Below are 19,971 nucleotides of genomic sequence, written 5' to 3' on the forward strand. Positions count from 1 at the left end.
AGTGGTGAAAACCATAGATTAGGGCCTAATAAATTGTTTTAATTGACTGATTTCTGAGACTCCTCACAAAAAGGGATTCAAGTATGTTCTCTCAGTAGCTTCGCCCTTCAACACCTGAAGATTATGGAAGTCTGCCTCATCTCTTTCTCTTTCTCCCCCCTGTTTCTCCCTGTCTTGCTCTCTCTCTCTGCTTTATCCCTTTCTATCTGTCTCCCTGTCTCCTCTCGTCTCAGTATTGATTCAATCGAGCGCGGCAGGTGATGGTATGGGCATTGTTTGCTATGAGATAATTGTCCCATCATTGGCACCGTGATGAGTGCTTGACTCTATCACTTATTTATTTATTAACGGCTGTGAGGCTGTGTTTGAGAGAGAGAGAGAGAGAAGAAGGGTTGTGAGAGAGCGAGAGAGAGAGAGATATGAAGGGTGGAGAGAGAGAGAGATGAAGGGTTGAGAGAGAAGAGAGAGATGAAGGGTTGAGAGAGAAGAGAGATATGAAGGGTTGAGAGAGAAGAGAGAGATGAGGGGTTGAGAGAGAAGAGAGAGATGAAGGGTTGAGAGAGAAGAGAGAGATGAAGGGTTGAGAGTGAGAGAGAGAAGAGAGAGATGAAGGATTGAGAGTGAGAGAGAGAGAAGAGAGAGATGAAGGGTTGAGAGATCGAGAGAGAGAGACAGAGAGACAGACACAGAGAGACAGACACAGAGAGACAGACACAGACAGGCAGACAGACAGACAGACAGACAGACAGACAGACAGACAGACAGACAGACAGACAGACAGACAGACACACACAAAGAGAGACAGACACGCAGAGAGAGAGAGACAGACACGCAGAGAGAGAGAGCCATGCAGAGAGAGAGTGAGAGAGAGAGACAGAGAGACAGACAGACAGACAGACAGACAGACAGACAGACAGACAGACAGACAGACAGACAGACAGACAGACAGACAGACAGACAGAGAGAGAGACAGCCATGCAGAGAGAGAGAGAGAGAGAGAGACAGAGAGACAGATAGACAGACAGACAGACAGACAGACAGACAGACAGACAGACAGACAGACAGACAGACAGACAGACAGACAGACAGACAGACAGACAGACAGACAGACAGACAGACAGACAGACACACAGAGAGAGTTGTTAAACAAGCAGAAATCGAGACATATTTATTTTAATTAAAGAGTTAGGTCCAGAATACATAGGTGTCAATAATGTTGTTGAGTTATATGAAACTCCTACAGGTTTCCTCTGCCAAACGTCTCCTGACCAAACCAATGGGAGATCATATCACCCACTAAATCTTTATTTTAACAGGACAGTTTGAAGTGTTGAAATACATATAAAGCATTCCTTGTAAACACGGGCCAAAACCTGGTTAAACAATCAGGTGGAATATTATCAAGATAACAGCTGAATTAAATGCCTCAACTAATGATCAAATGTAAAAATCTTCATTGAGTAATTATTTTCAGATAGTTAATTAACAGAGTACATTTTTTGTTTTTTGATATTTGTTTTGGAGTGGAGCTTGTTTACACAGACTTTGTGATTCAATTTCCACTTTGTAGGTTTAACTCAACACCAAGTATCTCTCACAAATCTCTCACCTGTTGAACATCTCTCACCTGTTGAACATCTCTCCCCTGCTGAACATCTCTCACCTGCTGAACATCTCTCCCCTGCTGAACATCTCTCCCCTGCTGAACATCTCTCACCTGTTGAACATCTCTCACCTGTTGAACATCTCTCCCCTGCTGAACATCTCTCACCTGCTGAACATCTCTCCCCTGTTGAACATCTCTCCCCTGCTGAACATCTCTCACCTGTTGAACATCTCTCCCCTGCTGAACATCTCTCCCCTGTTGAACATCTCTCCCCTGCTGAACATCTCTCACCTGCTGAACATCTCTCCCCTGCTGAACATCTCTCACCTGCTGAACATCTCTCACCTGCTGAACATCTATCACCTGTTGAACATCTCTCACCTGCCGAACATCTCTCCCCTGTTGAACATCTCTCCCCTGCTGAACATCTCTCCCCTGTTGAACATCTCTCCCCTGCTGAACATCTCTCACTTTCACTCCATTGATCGTTGTATAATCTCTCACAAATGGCAGTTGTTGTTGCTACTGCCTTGCACCTACGTCCTTCCTACTGCCTACCTCCTACCTCCTTCCTACTGCCTACTTCCTACCTCCTTCCTACTGCCTACCTCCTACCTCCTTCCTACTGCCTACCTCCTACCTCCTTCCTACTGCCTTCCACCTACCTCCTTCCTACTGCCTACCTCCTACCTCCTTCCTACTGCCTACCTCCTACCTCCTTCCTACTGCCTTCCACCTACCTCCTTCCTACTGCCTACCTCCTACCTCCTTCCTACTGCTTACCACCTACATCCTTCCTACTGCCTACCTCCTACCTCCTACCTCCTTCCTACTGCTTACCACCTACATCCTTCCTACTGCCTACCTCCTACCTCCTACCTCCTTCCTACTGCCTACCACCTACCTCCTTCCTACTGCCTACCTCCTATCTCCTTCCTACTGCCTACCTCCTTCCTCCTTCCTACTGCCTACCTCCTACCTCCTTCCTACTGCCTACCACCTACCTCCTACCTCCTTCCTACTGCCTACCACCTACCTCCTACCTCCTTCCTACTGCCTGCCGAATACTGCCATCAAACACTAGCTGTCCAATCCAATCTGTTTTCACCTCAAATACCATCGCGGAGGGAAAGGTATTTACCACAAATTACACATTTACCTCATCATCATAGGGGTGGTTTGGTATCTAGAGCATGCTAACACAATGATCTGCACTCAACCATGCTAATATTGCTTCTTTACTGAGATTGGTAAAATTATCTAAGAAGGGAGGAAGGGATGGCGACAGAGATTGAGAGAGGCCCATGACAGAGCGAGAGCGGGGGGCGAGAGAGAGAGAGACAGACAGACAGACAGACAGACAGACAGACAGACAGACAGACAGGCAGACAGGCAGACAGACAGACAGACAGACAGACAGACAGACAGACAGACAGACAGACAGACAGACAGACAGACAGACAGACAGACAGACAGACAGAGAGAGAGAGACAGAGAGAGAGAGACAGACAGACAGATAGAGAGAGAGAGAGAGACAGAGAGAGAGAGACAGACAGACAGACAGATAGAGAGAGAGAGACAGACAGACAGACCGACAGACAGACAGACGGACAGACAGACAGACAGACAGACAGACAGACAGACAGACAGACAGACAGACAGACAGACAGACAGACAGAGACCCAGACAGACAAACAGACAGACAGAGAGAGAGAGAGAGAGTGGCCCATGACAGAGCGAGAGCAGGGGGACGAGAGAGAGCGAGAGAGAGCGAGAGAGAGCGAGAGAGAGCGAGAGAGAGGGAGAGAGACAGACAGAGAGAGAGAGACAGACAGACAGACAGACAGAGAGAGACAGAGAGAGAGAGAGAGAGAGAGAGAGAGAGACAGACAGACAGACAGATAGAGAGAGAGAGACTGAGATCAGTCCAGGCCGCAATGACTCGGCAAAAGGAGGAACCATTAGACACACAGAGATGCTGTGGAGTGTTGCAGAGCACATGACTGCATATTTTGGGATAGATAGATGAGTGACTGCAGAGAGATTTCAAACTGCACCTCCTCCTCCACCTCCACCTCCTCCTCCATGTCCTCATCCTACCCACCCCTTAATGTCTATGAAACCTTCTCCTCCACCTCCTCCTTCTCCTCCTACCCAACCCTTCATCTCTATGAAACCTCCTCCTCCTCCTTCTCCTCCACCTCCTCATCCTACCCACCACTTCATCTCTATGAAACCTTCTCCTCCTCCTCCTTCTCTTCCACCTCCTCCAACTCCTCCTGCATCTTCTGCTCCTTCTCCTCCAACTCCTCCTCCTACCCTCCTACCCACCCCTTCATCTTCATCTCTATGAAACCACCTCCTCCTCCTCCTTCTCCTCCACATTCTCCACCTCCTCCTCCTCCTCCTCCACCTCCTCCTCACCCTCCACCTCCTTCTCCTACTCCTCCACCTCCTCCTCCTACCCACACCTTCATCTCTACGAAACCACCTTCTTCTCCTCCTCCACCTCCTTCTCCTCCTTCTCCTCCTGATGCACCTCCTTCACCTCCTCCTCCACCTCCTTCTCGTCCTCCTCCACCTCCTCCTCCTACCCACACCTTCATCTCTCGAAACCACCTCTTTCTCCTCCTCCACCTCCACCTCCTCCTCCACCTCCTCCTCCTCCACCTCCTCCTCCTGCATCTCCACCTCCTCCTTCTCCTCCCTTTCCGCCTCCTACCCACTCCTTCATCTCTCTGAAACCTCCTCCTCCACCTCCTCCTCCTCCTACCCACACCTTCATCTCTCTGAAACCACCTCCTTCTCCTCCTCCTCCTAATCCTCCTTCTCCTCCAACTCCTCCTCCTACCCACCACTTCATCTCTATGAAACCACCTCCTCCTCCTCCTTCTCCTCCACCTTCTCCACCTCCCCCACCTCCTCCACCTCCTCCTCCTCCACCTCCACCACCTCCTTCTCCTTCTCCTCCTTCTCCTTCACCTCCTTTTCCTCCTCCTACCCACCCCTTTATCTCTCTGAAACCAGCCCCTCCTCCTCCTCCCTCTCCTCTTCCTCCTTCTCCTCCACCTCCTCCTCCATCTCCTCCTCCTCCCTCTCCACCTCCTCCTCCTCCTTCTCTTCCTCCTCATTCCCACACCATCTCTCTGAAACAACCTCCTCCACCTCCACCTCCTCCGCCTCCAGCTTCGCCTCCACCACCTCCTCCTCCTAATACCCACCCCTTCATCTCTACAAACCACCCCCTCCTCCTCCTCCTCCTCCTCCACCTCCTCCTCCTTCTTCTTTTTCTCCTCCTACCCACCCCTTCATTTCTACGAAACCACCCCCTCCTCCTCCTGCTTCTCCTCCTCCTCATTCACCTCCTCCTCCTCCCTTTCCTCCTCCTACCCACTCCTTCATCTCTACGAAACCACCTCCTCCTCCACCTTCTCCTCCTTCTCCTCCACCTCCTATTCCACCTCCTTCTCCTCCTCCTCCACCTCCTCCTCCTACCCACAACTTCATCCCTACGAAACCACCTCCTCCTCCACCACCTCCTCCTGCTCCTCCTATTACCCACCCCTTCATCTCTATAAACCACCCCCTCCTCCAACTCCTCCTCCACCTCCTCTTCCTCCTCCTACCCACCCCTTCATCTCTACAAAACCACCCCATCCTCCTCCTCCTTCTCCTGCTCCTCCTTCACCTCCTTCTCCTCCCTTTCCTCCTCCTACCCACCCCTTCATCTCTCTGAAACCACACCCTCCTCCTTCTCCTTCTCCTCCTCCTCCTCCTCCTCCTTCTCCTCCAACTCCTCCTCCTACCCACCACTTCATCTCTATGAAACACCTCCTCCTCCTCCTTCTCCTCCACCTTCTCCACCTTCTCCACCTCCTCCACCTCCTCCTCCTCCACCTCCACCACCTCCTCCTCCTTCTCCTCCTTCTCCTTCACCTCCTTTTCCTCCTCCTACCTACCCCTTTATCTCTCTGAAACCACCCCCTCCTCCTCCTCCTTCTCCTCCACCTCCTCCTCCTTTTCCTCCTCCTACCCACCTCTTCATCTCTCCTCCATCTTATCCACCTCCTCCTTTTCCTCCTCCTACCCACCCCTTCATCTCTGAAACAACCACCTCCTCCTCCAACTTCTTCTCCTCCACCTCCTCCTCCATCTCCTCCTCCCCTCTCCTCCTCCTCCTCCTTCTCCTCCACCTTCTCCACCTCCCCCACCTCCTCCACCTCCTCCTCCTCCACCTTCTCCTTCTCCTCCTTCTCCTTCACCTCCTTTTCCTCCTCCTACCCACCCCTTTATCTCTACGAAACCACCCCCTCCTCCTCCTCCTCCCTCCTCTCTCCTCTCTCCTCCTTCTCCTCCACCTCCTCCTCCATCTCCTCCTCCTCCCTCTCCACCTCCTCCTCCTCCTTCTCCTCCTCTTCCTCCTCATTCCCCACCATCTCTACGAAACAACCTCCTCCACCTCCTCCGCCTCCAGCTTCGCCTCCACCACCTCCCTCTCATAATACCCACCCCTTCATCTCTACAAAACCACCCCTCCTCCTCCTCCTCCTCCTCCTCCACCTCCTCCTCCTTCTTTTTCTCCTCCTACCCACCCCTTCATTTCTACGAAACCACCCCTCCTCCTCCTGCTTCTCCTCCTCCTCATTCACCTCCTCCTCCTCCTCTCCTCCTCCTACCCACTCCTTCATCTCTACGAAACCTCCTACTCCACCTCCTCCTCCTCCTCCACCTCCTCCTCCTTCTTTTTCTCCTCCTACCCACCCCTTCATTTCTACGAAAGCACCTCCTCCTCCACCTCTTTCTCCTCCACCTCCTCCTCCACCTCCGCCTCCACCTCCTCCTCCTACCCAAATCTTCATCTCTACGAAACCACCTCCTCCTCCACCTCCTTCTCCTCCTTCTCCTCCACCTCCTATTCCACCTCTTTCTCCTCCTCCTCCACCTCCTCCTCCTACCCACAACTTCATCCCTACGAAACCACCTCCTCCTCCACCACCTCCTCCTGCTCCTCCTATTACCCACCCCTTCATCTCTATAAAACCACCCCCTCCTCCAACTCCTCCTCCACCTCCTCTTCCTCATCCTACACACCCCTTCATCTCTACAAAACCACCCCATCCTCCTCCTCCTTCCCCTCCTTCTCCTCCCTTTCCTCCTCCTACCCACCCCTTCATCTCTCACGAAACCACCCCTCCTCCTCCTCCTTCTCCTTCTCCTCCTCCTCCTCCTTCTCCTCCTTCTCCTACAACTCCTCCTCCTACCCACCACTTCATCTCTATGAAACCACCTCCTCCTCCTCCTTCTCCTCCACCTTCTCCACCTTCCCCACCTCCTCCCACCTCCTCCTCCTCCACCTCCACCACCTCCTCCTCCTTCTCCTCCTTCTCCTTCACCTCCTTTTCCTCCTCCTACCCACCCCTTTATCTCTATGAAACCACCCCCTCCTCCTCCTCCCTCTCCTCCTCCTCCTTCTCCTCCACCTCCTCCTCCTTTCCCTCCTCCTACCCTCCTCTTCATCTCTCCTCCATCTTATCCACCTCCTCCTTTTTCCTCCTCCTACCCACCCCTTCATCTCTACGAAACAACCACCTCCTCCAACTTCTTCTCCTCCACCTCCATCTCCTCCTCCTCCCCCCTCCACCTCCTCCTCCTCCTTCTCCTCCTCTTCCTCCTCATTCCCACACCATCTCTACGAAACAACCTCCTCCACCTCTCACCCTCCTCCTCTATTAAACCATCGTCTCCCCCTCCTCCTCTATTAAACCATCGTCTCCCCTCCTTCAACTCTATTAAACCATCGTCTCCCCCTCCTCTATTAAACCATCGTCTCTCCCTCCTCCTCTATTAAACCATCGTCTCCCCTCCTCCTCCTCCTCCTCATCCTCCTCCTCTATTAAACCATCGTCTCCCCCTCCTCCTCTATTAAACCATCGTCTCCCCCTCCTCCTCCTCTATTAAACCATCGTCTCCACCTCCTCCTCCTCTATTAAACCATCGTCTCCCCCTCCTCCTCTATTAAACCATCGTCTCCACCTCCTCCTCCTCTATTAAACCATCGTCTCCACCTCCTCCTCTATTAGACCATCGTCTCACCCTCCTCCTCTATTAAACCATCGTCTCCCCCTCCTCCTCTATTAAACCATCGTCTCCCCCTCCTTCAACTCTATTAAACCATTGTCACCCCCTCCTCCTCCTCTATTAAACCATCATCTCCACCTCCTCCTCTATTAAACCATCGTCTCCCCCTCCTCCTCCTCCTCTATTAAACCATCGTCTCCCCCTCCTCCTCTATTAAACCATCATCTCCACCTCCTCCTCTATTAAACCATCGTCTCCCCTCCTCCTCCTCCTCTATTAAACCATCGTCTCCACCTCCTCCTCTATTAAACCATCATCTCCCCCTCCTCCTCTATTAAACCATCATCTCCCCCTCCTCCTCTATTAAACCATCGTCTCCCCCTCCTCTTCCTCCTCTATTAAACCATCGTCTCTGCCTCCTCCTCTATTAAACCATTGTCTCCCCCTCCTCCTCCTCTATTAAACCATCGTCTCCACCTCCTCCTCTATTAAACCATCATCTCCCCCTCCTCCTCTATTAAACCATCATCTCCCCCTCCTCCTCTATTAAACCATCGTCTCCCCTCCTCTTCCTCCTCTATTAAACCATCGTCTCTCCCTCCTCCTCTATTAAACCATCGTCTCCCCCTCCTTCAACTCTATTAAACCATCGTCTCCCCTCCTCCTCCTCTATTAAACCATCGTCTCCACCTCCTTCACCTCTATTAAACCATCGTCTCCCCCTCCTCCTCCTCTATTAAACCATCGTCTCCACCTCCTTCACCTCTATTAAACCATCGTCTCCCCTCCTCCTCTATTAAACCATCGTCTCTCCCTCCTTCACCCTCCTTCACCTCTATTAAAACCCCATCTCTCTGTCATCCCCCGTTCCCTCCTTCACCTCTATTAAAACCCCATCTCTCTGTCATCCCCCGTTCCCTCCTTCACCTCTATTAAAACCCCATCTCTCCCTCCTTCTCCCTCCTTCACCTCTATTAAAACCCCATCTCTCTGTCATCCCCGTTCCCTCCTTCACCTCTATTAAAACCCCATCTCTCTGTCATCCCCCGTTCCCTCCTTCACCTCTATTAAAACCCCATCTCTCCCTCCTTCTCCCTCCTTCACCTCTATTAAAACCCCATCTCTCTGTCATCCCCCGTTCCCTCCTTCACCTCTATTAAAACCCCATCTCTCTGTCATCCCCCGTTCCCTCCTTCACCTCTATTAAAACCCCATCTCTCTGTCATCCCCGTTCCCTCCTTCACCTCTATTAAAACCCCATCTCTCTGTCATCCCCGTTCCCTCCTTCACCTCTATTAAAACCCCATCTCTCTGTCATCCCCGTTCCCTCCTTCACCTCTATTAAAACCCCATCTCTCTGTCATCCCCCGTTCCCTCCTTCACCTCTATTAAAACCCCATCTCTCTGTCATCCCCCGTTCCCTCCTTCACCTCTATTAAAACCCCATCTCTCTGTCATCCCCGTTCCCTCCTTCACCTCTATTAAAACCCCATCTCTCCCTCCTTCTCCCTCCTTCACCTCTATTAAAACCCCATCTCTCTGTCATCCTCCGTTCCCTCCTTCACCTCTATTAAAACCCATCTCACCCTCCTTCTCCCTCCTTCACCTCTATTAAAACCCCATCTCTCTGTCATCCCCCGTTCCCTCCTTCACCTCTATTAAAACCCCATCTCTCCCTCCTTCTCCCTCCTTCACCTCTATTAAAACCCCATCTCTCTGTCATCCCCTGTTCCCTCCCTCTGTCTGGCTTTAATCAGCCATTCTTCACTTCTCCGATACTTCGGTATCAAGGAGACAACGCATCCTTGGTCCTCCCCCTTTTCCCTACTCCTCATCCCTCCCTCCCTCCCTCCCTCCCTCCCTCCCTCCCTCCCTCCCTCCCTCCCACTATCTTCAGCTTTTCCTTCCTTCCATCTCTGTCCCAATGCATTACTTTTCCCGTCCCTCCCTCTCCCCTACTACCCTTGTCCCCTTTCCTCATTGCAAATTTCAAAAACTCTAAAACCATGCATTTTGAGACATCATGTAGGGACCCTCCAGTTCAGGACCTGCCTGTTCTGTTTGTCAGTTACCCCCCTCCGCAGTACAGGAGGACTTAGCTTATCTCTCCTGCTGTCTTCCGATGCGAATTCAAATAATTTAGAGATGTGGAAAACTTTTCCCTCGTTTGGTTTTTAGCACCGCACTACTCTCTATTTACTGTATCACATACTGTAGACATCATCCATTTGGCACCGCACTACTCTCTATTTACTGTATCACATACTGTAGACATCATCCATTTGGCACCGCACTACTCTTTATTTACTGTATCACATACTGTAGACATCATCCATTTGGCACCGCACTACTCTCTATTTACTGTATCACATACTGTAGACATCATCCATTTGGCACCGCACTACTCTTTATTTACTCTATCACATACTGTAAGCATCATCCATTTGGCACCGCACTACTCTTTATTTACTGTATCACATACTGTAGACATCATCCATTTGGCACCGCACTACTCTCTATTTACTGTATCACATACTGTAGACATCATCCATTTGGCACCGTACTACTCTTTATTTACTGTATCACATACTGTAGACATCATCCATTTGGCACCGCACTACTCTCTATTTACTGTATCACATACTGTAGACATCATCCATTTGGCACCGCACTACTATCTATTTACTGTATCACATACTGTAGGCATCATCCATTTGGCACCGCACTACTCTTTATTTATTGTATCACATACTGTAGACATCATCCATTTGGCACCGCACTACTCTCTATTTACTCTATCACATACTGTAGGCATCATCCATTTGGCACCGCACTACTCTTTATTTACTGTATCACATACTGTAGGCATCATCCATTTGGCACTTTTCTCTCTATTTACTCTATTACATACTGTAGGCATCATCCATTTGGCACTGCACTACTCTCTATTTACTGTATCACATACTGTAGACATCATCCATTTGGCACCGCACTACTCTCTATTTACTGTATCACATACTGTAGACATCATCCATTTGGCACAGCACTACTCTCTATTTACTGTATCACATACTGTAGGCATCATCCATTTGGCACCGCACTACACTCTATTTACTGTATCAGATACTGTAGGCATCATCCATTTGGCACCGCACTACTCTCTATTTACTGTATCACATACTGTAGGCATCATCCATTTGGCACCGCACTACTCTCTATTTACTGTATCACATACTGTAGGCATCATCCATTTGGCACCGCACTACTCTCTATTTACTGTATCACATACTGTAGACATCATCCATTTGGCACCGCACTACTCTCTATTTACTGTATCACATACTGTAGACATCATCCATTTGGCACCGCACTATTCTCTATTTACTGTATCACATACTGTAGACATCATCCATTTGGCACCGCACTACTCTCTATTTACTGTATCACATACTGTAGACATCATCCATTTGGCACCGCACTACTCTCTATTTACTGTATCACATACTGTAGACATCATCCATTTGGCACCGCACTACTCTTTATTTACTGTATCACATACTGTAGACATCATCCATTTGGCACCGCACTACTCTCTATTTACTGTATCACATACTGTAGACATCATCCATTTGGCACCGCACTACTCTTTATTTACTCTATCACATACTGTAAGCATCATCCATTTGGCACCGCACTACTCTTTATTTACTGTATCACATACTGTAGACATCATCCATTTGGCACCGCACTACTCTCTATTTACTGTATCACATACTGTAGACATCATCCATTTGGCACCGTACTACTCTTTATTTACTGTATCACATACTGTAGACATCATCCATTTGGCACCGCACTACTCTCTATTTACTGTATCACATACTGTAGACATCATCCATTTGGCACCGCACTACTATCTATTTACTGTATCACATACTGTAGGCATCATCCATTTGGCACCGCACTACTCTTTATTTATTGTATCACATACTGTAGACATCATCCATTTGGCACCGCACTACTCTCTATTTACTCTATCACATACTGTAGGCATCATCCATTTGGCACCGCACTACTCTTTATTTACTGTATCACATACTGTAGGCATCATCCATTTGGCACCGCACTACTCTCTATTTACTCTATTACATACTGTAGGCATCATCCATTTGGCACTGCACTACTCTCTATTTACTGTATCACATACTGTAGACATCATCCATTTGGCACCGCACTACTCTCTATTTACTGTATCACATACTGTAGACATCATCCATTTGGCACAGCACTACTCTCTATTTACTGTATCACATACTGTAGGCATCATCCATTTGGCACCGCACTACTCTCTATTTACTGTATCAGATACTGTAGGCATCATCCATTTGGCACCGCACTACTCTTTATTTACTGTATCACATACTGTAGGCATCATCCATTTGGCACCGCACTACTCTCTATTTACTGTATCACATACTGTAGGCATCATCCATTTGGCACCGCACTACTCTCTATTTACTGTATCACATACTGTAGACATCATCCATTTGGCACCGCACTACTCTCTATTTACTGTATCACATACTGTAGACATCATCCATTTGGCACCGCACTATTCTCTATTTACTGTATCACATACTGTAGACATCATCCATTTGGCACCGCACTACTCTCTATTTACTGTATCACATACTGTAGACATCATCCATTTGGCACCGCACTACTCTCTATTTACTGTATCACATACTGTAGACATCATCCATTTGGCACCGCACTACTCTTTATTTACTGTATCACATACTGTAGACATCATCCATTTGGCACCGCACTACTCTCTATTTACTGTATCACATACTGTATACATCATCCATTTGGCACCGCACTACTCTTTATTTACTGTATCACATACTGTAGACATCATCCATTTGGCACCGCACTACTCTCTATTTACTGTATCACATACTGTAGACATCATCCATTTGGCACCGCACTACTCTCTATTTACTGTATCACATACTGTAGACATCATCCATTTGGGATTGAAAAATTATTTTTAAAAACATATAGCTTGTGATCTGCATTGAAAAATAAACAAAGTTGTACACAAGAGAGTAAGCAACAACAACGAAAAAACTAAATTGTAGATTTGTTCAATAACTTATGAACTGGAAACCTTTGAAGGCTTTCAAATCAAATCCTATTGGTCACATGTATGTGGTTAGCAGATGTTATTGGTCACATAGACATGGTTAGCAGATGTTATTGGTCACATACACATGGTTAGCAGATGTTATTGGTCACATGGTTAGCAGATGTTATTGGTCACATGGTTAGCAGATGTTATTGGTCACATACACATGGTTAGCAGATGTTATTGGTCACAGTCACATGGTTAGCAGATGTTATTGGTCACATGGTTAGCAGATGTTATTGGTCACATACACATGGTTAGCAGATGTTATTGGTCACATACACATGGTTAGCAGATGTTATTGGTCACATACACATGGTTAGCAGATGTTAATGGTCACATACACATGGTTAGCAGATGTTATTGGTCACATACACATGGTTAACAGATGTTATACACATGGTTCAGATCACACATGGTTAGCAGATGTTATTGGTCACATACACATGGTTAGCAGATGTTATTGGTCACATACACATGGTTAGCAGATGTTATTGGTCACATACACATGGTTAGCAGATGTTATTGGTCACATACACATGGTTAGCAGATGTTATTGGTCACATACACAGGGTTAGCAGATGTTAATGGTCACATACACATGGTTAGCAGATGTTTAGCAGATGTTAATGCAGCAATATCTAACAAGTAATCTAACTATTCCCCAACAACTATAAACACAAATCTAAAGGGATGGACTAAGATTATTCTAAGTTATGGATGAGAGACAAAGCAGTGCAGTGCAGTAATATCTAACAAGTAATCTAACAATTCCCCAACAACTATAAGACACAAATCTAAAGGGATGGACTAAGATTATGTACATATAAATATATGGATGAGAGATGGCAAAGCAGAGTATATAGGCAAGTATATAATACAGTATATAAAGATGGTATAAAATACATGTGGTATATAATACAGTATATAAAGATGGTATAAAATACAGTATATGCATGTGGTATATAATACAGTATATACAGAGGGTATAAAATACAGTATATACATGTGACATGAGTAATGCACACAAAACTAAGTAAAGGAACGAAAAAAGATTATATTTCTATGTTCAAACTCAGAACATTTTCTTGGCTTACATTCTTTTTTTAAAATTATGCGAAGTTTCCTAACGACTAGAAGCGAGGCGGCCCTCTCTGTCGACTCAAACCCCCTTCTACGTCTGGTATTTACTTCTCAGTGATGAAACAATTCATGTTGGCCACGTGGTGTGTGTGTGTGTGTGTGTGTGTGTGTGTGTGTGTGTGTGTGTGTGTGTGTGTGTGTGTGTGTGTGTGTGTGTGTGTGTAACCACTGGATCGACTTTGTGTGTTCAGCTGAACACTAACGTGAGGAGTTGTATTGACAGGCCTCTAGTACAATATGCTGATAATCCTACTGTAATGAAACACACAGTTACACACACACACACACACACACACACACACACACACACACACACACACGGACAGACACACACACACACACACACGGACAGACACACACACACACACGTACACACACGCACACACACACACACAGACGGACACACACACACACACACACACACGGACAGACACACACACACACACACACACACACACACACACACACACACACACACACATGGTTTAAAGCAGGCGTAAAGGCTGGTTCCTTTGTCACGACAGCAGTGTGTTCGGCTGCATTCACGTAGGCTGTTTGTAATAGGCGAATTACCTTGTCTATCTAGTAGCCTTTATTCATTACCAAAACGGCCTTGCTTTAGTGCGTAGGGCGCCGTCCATTGTGCTGATACAGCACAGAGGAGATAGGCTATAGATTATCTGCGCCAACCTGTCACTTAGAAAGCACTCAATCAATGGTCTCGGGGTCTCAGCGTTGGGACTTTATGTTTATTGCGGTACAGCGTGACATAAGCAGAATTCAACTCGACGAAAAGTATGTGGACACCTACTCGTCGAACATCTCGTTCCAAAATCACAGGCATTCATATTAAGTTGGTTCCCCTTTCGCTGCTATAACAGCCTCCACTCTTCTGGGAAGGCTTTCCACTAGATGCTGGAACATTGCTGCTATAACAGCCTCCACTCTTCTAGGAAGGCTTTCCACTAGATGTGGGAACATTGCTGCTATAACAGCCTCCACTCTTCTAGGAAGGCTTTCCACTAGATGTTGGAACATTGCTGCTATAACAGCCTCCACTCTTCTGGGAAGGCTTTCCACTAGATGTTGGAACATTGCTGCTATAACAGCCTCCACTCTTCTGGGAAGGCTTTCCACTAGATGTAGGAACATTGCTGCTATAACAGCCTCCACTCTTCTGGGAAGGCATTCCACTAGATGTTGGAACATTGCTGCTATAACAGCCTCCACTCTCCTGGGAAGGCTTTCCACTAGATGTTGGAACATTGCTGTGTTGATTTGATTCCATTCATCCACAAGAGCATTTGTCCGGCGTTGATGTTGGGCGATTAGGCCTGGCAGTCGGTGTTCCTATTCAACCCAAAGGTGTTGGATGGGGTTGAGGTCAGGGCTCTGTGCAGGCCAGTCAAGTTCTTCCACACCATCTCGACAAACTGGAACTAAGGGGGCCAATAGCCCGTACCATAAAAACAGCCCAAGACCATTATTCCTCCTTCACCAAAATGTACAGTCGGGCCGGTAACATTCTCCTGGCTTCCGCCAAACTCAGATTCGTCCCAGATGGTGAAGTGTGATTCATCGCTCCTGAGAACGCGTTTCCACTTCCCCAGAATCCAATGGAGGCGAGCTTCACACCACTTCAGCCGACTCTTGGCATTGCGCATGGTGATCTTAGGCTGGTGTGCGGCTACTCGGCCATGGAAACCCATTTCATGAAGCTCCCGATGAACAGTTCTTGTGCTGACATTGCTTCCAGAGTCCGTTTAGAATCTGTAGTGAGTTTTGCAACCGAGCCATTTTACACGCTTCATCCCTCTGCGGTCCCGTTCTGTGAACATGTGTGGTCTACCATTTCGCGGCTGAGCCGTTGTTGCTCCTAGACGTTTCCACTTCACAATAACAGCACTTAACACAATTAACTGGGGCAGCTCTAGCAGGACAGAAATGTGACGAACTGACTTGTTGGAAGGGTGGTGGCATCCTATGACGGTGCCATTCTACTGTCAATGTTTGTCTATGGAGATAGCATGGCAGTGTGTTTTCGGTTTTACACACCTGTCGGTCAACAGGTGTAGCTGAAATATCCAAATCCACTCATTTGAGTGGGTGTCCACATACTTTTGTATTTGTAATGTAATTCCAATGCAAGAACCCTCCCAAAATTGGGCCCCATCACCGATTTCAACGGTGCTTTAGTCACTTACTGAAGGCAGGGTGATGTTCCAGCGCTCTTCAGACAGTAGCTACCCAAACCAGGCCTATCTGAAATAAGAAAATGATCAATGAAACCTCCATAAAACAGTATTTCTGAAGTAAATCTCTATGTTTTATGTAAATGATCAGTGTCCTTAAAACTGGCCTCTTTCTTGTATTTCAAAGACGATGGAACAAAAATAATAAAACAATAGAAATGCTTTTTGATTACATTATCTTAATCCAGATATTATTTTTTAATTTTTTTATTTTACCTTTATTTTACTAGTAAAGTCAGTTAAGAACACATTCTTATTTTCAATGACGGCCTAGGAACAGTGGGCTAACTGCCTGTTCAGGGGCAGAACGACATATTTGTACCTTGTCAGCTCGGGGGTTTGAACTTGCAACCTTCCGGTTACTAGTCCAACACTCTAACCACTAGGCTACCCTGCCGCCCTAATGTGTTATATTATCCTACATTAACTTCACATTTCCCAAAAACTTATTTCAAATGGTGTCAAGAATATACATGTGAAATTTAAAAAAAGGGTCCTATCCTTAGAAGGGCCCTCAATGCTTGTTGTAGAAAACCTGGCCCTACGGTACTGCCCAGGGACAGAGAGGAAAACCTGGCCCTACGGTACTGCCCATGGACAGAAAGGAAAACCTGGCCCTACGGTACTGCCCAGGGACACAGTGGAAAACCTGTCCCTACGGTACTGCCCAGGGACACAGTGGAAAACCTGGCCCTACGGTACTGCCCAGGGACAGAGAGGAAAACCTGGCCCTACGGTACTGCCCAGGGACAGAGAGGAAAACCTGGCCCTACGGTACTGCCCAGTGACAGAGAGGAAAACCTGGCCCTACGGTACTGCCCAGGGACAGAGAGGAAAAACTGGCCCTACGGTACTGCCCAGGGACAGAGAGGAAAACCTGGCCCTACGGTACTGCCCAGGGACAGAGAGGAAAACCTGGCCCTAGACTAGGTACTGCCCAGGGACACAGTGGAAAACCTGGACCCTAATGGTACTGCCCAGGGACAGAGATGGAAAACCTGATCCCTACGGTACTGCCCAGGGACACAGTGGAAAACCTGTCCCTAGACGTAAAATAGTAAATTAACTGCCAAAACAGGGACGTTTGAGAGGAAAACCTGTCCCTGATCAGTGTAAAACTGCCTCTTTCCAGGGACAGTGAGGAAAACCTGTCCCAGATATTATTTTTTTATTTTTTTTATTTTACTAGGTACTGCCCAGGGACACAGTGGAAAACCTGGCCCTAGGAACGGTAACTGCCTGTTCAGGGACACAGTGGAAAACCTGTCCCTACGGTGAACTGCCCAGGGACACAGTGGAAAACCTGTCCCCTATTTCGGTACTGAAATTTTAAAAAAGGGACAGAAGAGGAAAAACTGGCCCCCAGGGACGGTACTGCCCAGGGACAGAGAGGAAAACTGGCCCTACGGTACTGCCCAGGGACAGTGAGGGAAAACCTGTCCCGGAAAACTGCCCAGGGACACGGTACTGCCCAGGGACAGTGAGGAAAACCTGGCCCTACGGTACTGCCCAGGGACACAGTGGAAAACCTGGCCCTACGGTACTGCCCAGGGACAGAGAGGAAAAACTGGCCCTACGGTACTGCCCAGGGACAGTGAGGAAAACCTGGCCCTACGGTACTGCCCAGGGACACAGTGGAAAACCTGTCCCTATGGTACTGCCCAGGGACAGACAGGAAAACCTGTCCCTACGGTACTGCCCAGGGACAGTGAGGAAAACCTGGCCCTACGGTACTGCCCAGGGACAAAGAGGAAAACCTGGCCCTACGGTACTGCCCAGGGACAGAGAGGAAAACCTGGCCCTACGGTACTGCCCAGGGACAGATAGGAAAACCTGGCCCTACGGTACTGCCCAGGGACAGATAGGAAAACCTGGCCCTACGGTACTGCCCAGGGACAGACAGGAAAACCTGGCCCTACGGTACTGCCCAGGGACATGGCATCTGGCTTGACGTTCTTGGACCCTGGCCGGTAGGAGACGGAGAAGTTGAACCGGGTGAACAGCAGGGCCCATCTTGCTTGCCTGGAGTTGAGGCGCTTGCCAGTACGGTGATACCTCAGATTTTTGTGGTCAGTCCACACAATGAACTGATGATCCCCTTCTAGCCAGTGCCTCCATTCTTGCAACACCATCTTCTCCATGAGAAGCTCTCGATTCCCCACATCATAGTTCCTCTTCGTGACATTGAGGTTGTAGGAGAAGAAGGAGCAGGGATGCAGCTTAAGGTCCAGGGCAGAACGTTGGGACATGACAGTCCCTACTCTGACATCCGAAGCATCGGCCTTCACCACGAACTGATGGGAGGGGTCAGGATGAACCAATATAGGAGTAGTGGTGAAGCAATGTTTGAGGTCCCGGAACGCCTGGTCAGCGGCAGAGGACCAAGTGAACGCTACCTTGGTGAGTACAGACCGGGGGAAAGACAGGGTGCCCTGTAACCCCAGATAACGCTACCTTGGTGAGTACAAACCGGGGGAAAGACAGGGTGCCCTGTAACCCCAGGGACATGGCATCTGCTACCTTGGTGAGTACAAACCGGGGAAAGACAGGGTGCCCTGTTGAGGCGCTTGCCAGATGATACGCTAGATTTTTGTGAGTACAGACAGAGGGAACTGATGACAGCCAGTGCCCTGCAACACCATCCTCAGATAACATCTACCTTGTGACATTGAGGTTGTACAGACAGGGGAAAGACAGGGTGCCCTGTAACCCCAGATAACGCTACCTTCACCACGAACTGATGGGAGTACAGACCGGGGGAAAGACAGGGTGCCCTGTAACCCCAGATAACGCTACCTTGGTGAGTACAGACAGAGGGAAAGACAGGGTGCCCTGTAACCCCAGATAACGCTACCTTGGTGAGTACAGACCGGGGGAAAGACAGGGTGCCCTGTAACCCCAGATAACGCTACCTTGGTGAGTACAAACCGGGGGAAAGACAGGGTGCCCTGTAACCCCAGATAACGCTACCTTGGTGAGTACAAACCGGGGGAAAGACAGGGTGCCCTGTAACCCCAGATAACGCTACCTTGGTGAGTACAGACAGGGGGAAAGACAGGGTGCCCTGTAACCCCAGATAACGCTACCTTGGTGAGTACAGACAGAGGGAAAGACAGGGTTCCCTGTAACCCCAGATAACGCTACCTTGGTGAGTACAGACCGGGGGAAAGACAGGGTGCCCTGTAACCCCAGATAACGCTACCTTGGTGAGTACAGACCGGGGGAAAGACAGGGTGCCCTGTAACCCCAGATAACGCTACCTTGGTGAGTACAGACAGGGGGAAAGACAGGGTGCCCTGTAACCCCAGATAACGCTACCTTGGTGAGTACAGACAGGGGGGAAGACAGGGTGCCCTGTAACCCCAGATAACGCTACCTTGGTGAGTACAGACAGGGGGAAAGACAGGGTGCCCTGTAACCCCAGATAACGCAACCTAGCGGAAATAAAAGTTGGAAAAACTCAGGAAGCATTTCAGCTGCACCTTCCAAGCAGATTTGATGTAGCCCAGAAAGGGGATGGTGGAGCGATGGAAATCGCACTTTTCAGGCTTAAAAAACAGCTGAAGAACCTATCGCACGTGTTCTTGGGGGGAGCGGGAGGAGACATCAATCATTCACCAGGTGCGTTGGTGAGGCCAAAGGGCATGACCAGATATTCATAGTGGCCGCTGGCCATGTTGAAGGCGGTCTTCCACTCATCG

The sequence above is a fragment of the Oncorhynchus nerka genome, linkage group LG4, assembly GCF_034236695.1.
Source record: "Oncorhynchus nerka isolate Pitt River linkage group LG4, Oner_Uvic_2.0, whole genome shotgun sequence".
Taxonomy (NCBI): domain Eukaryota; kingdom Metazoa; phylum Chordata; class Actinopteri; order Salmoniformes; family Salmonidae; genus Oncorhynchus; species Oncorhynchus nerka.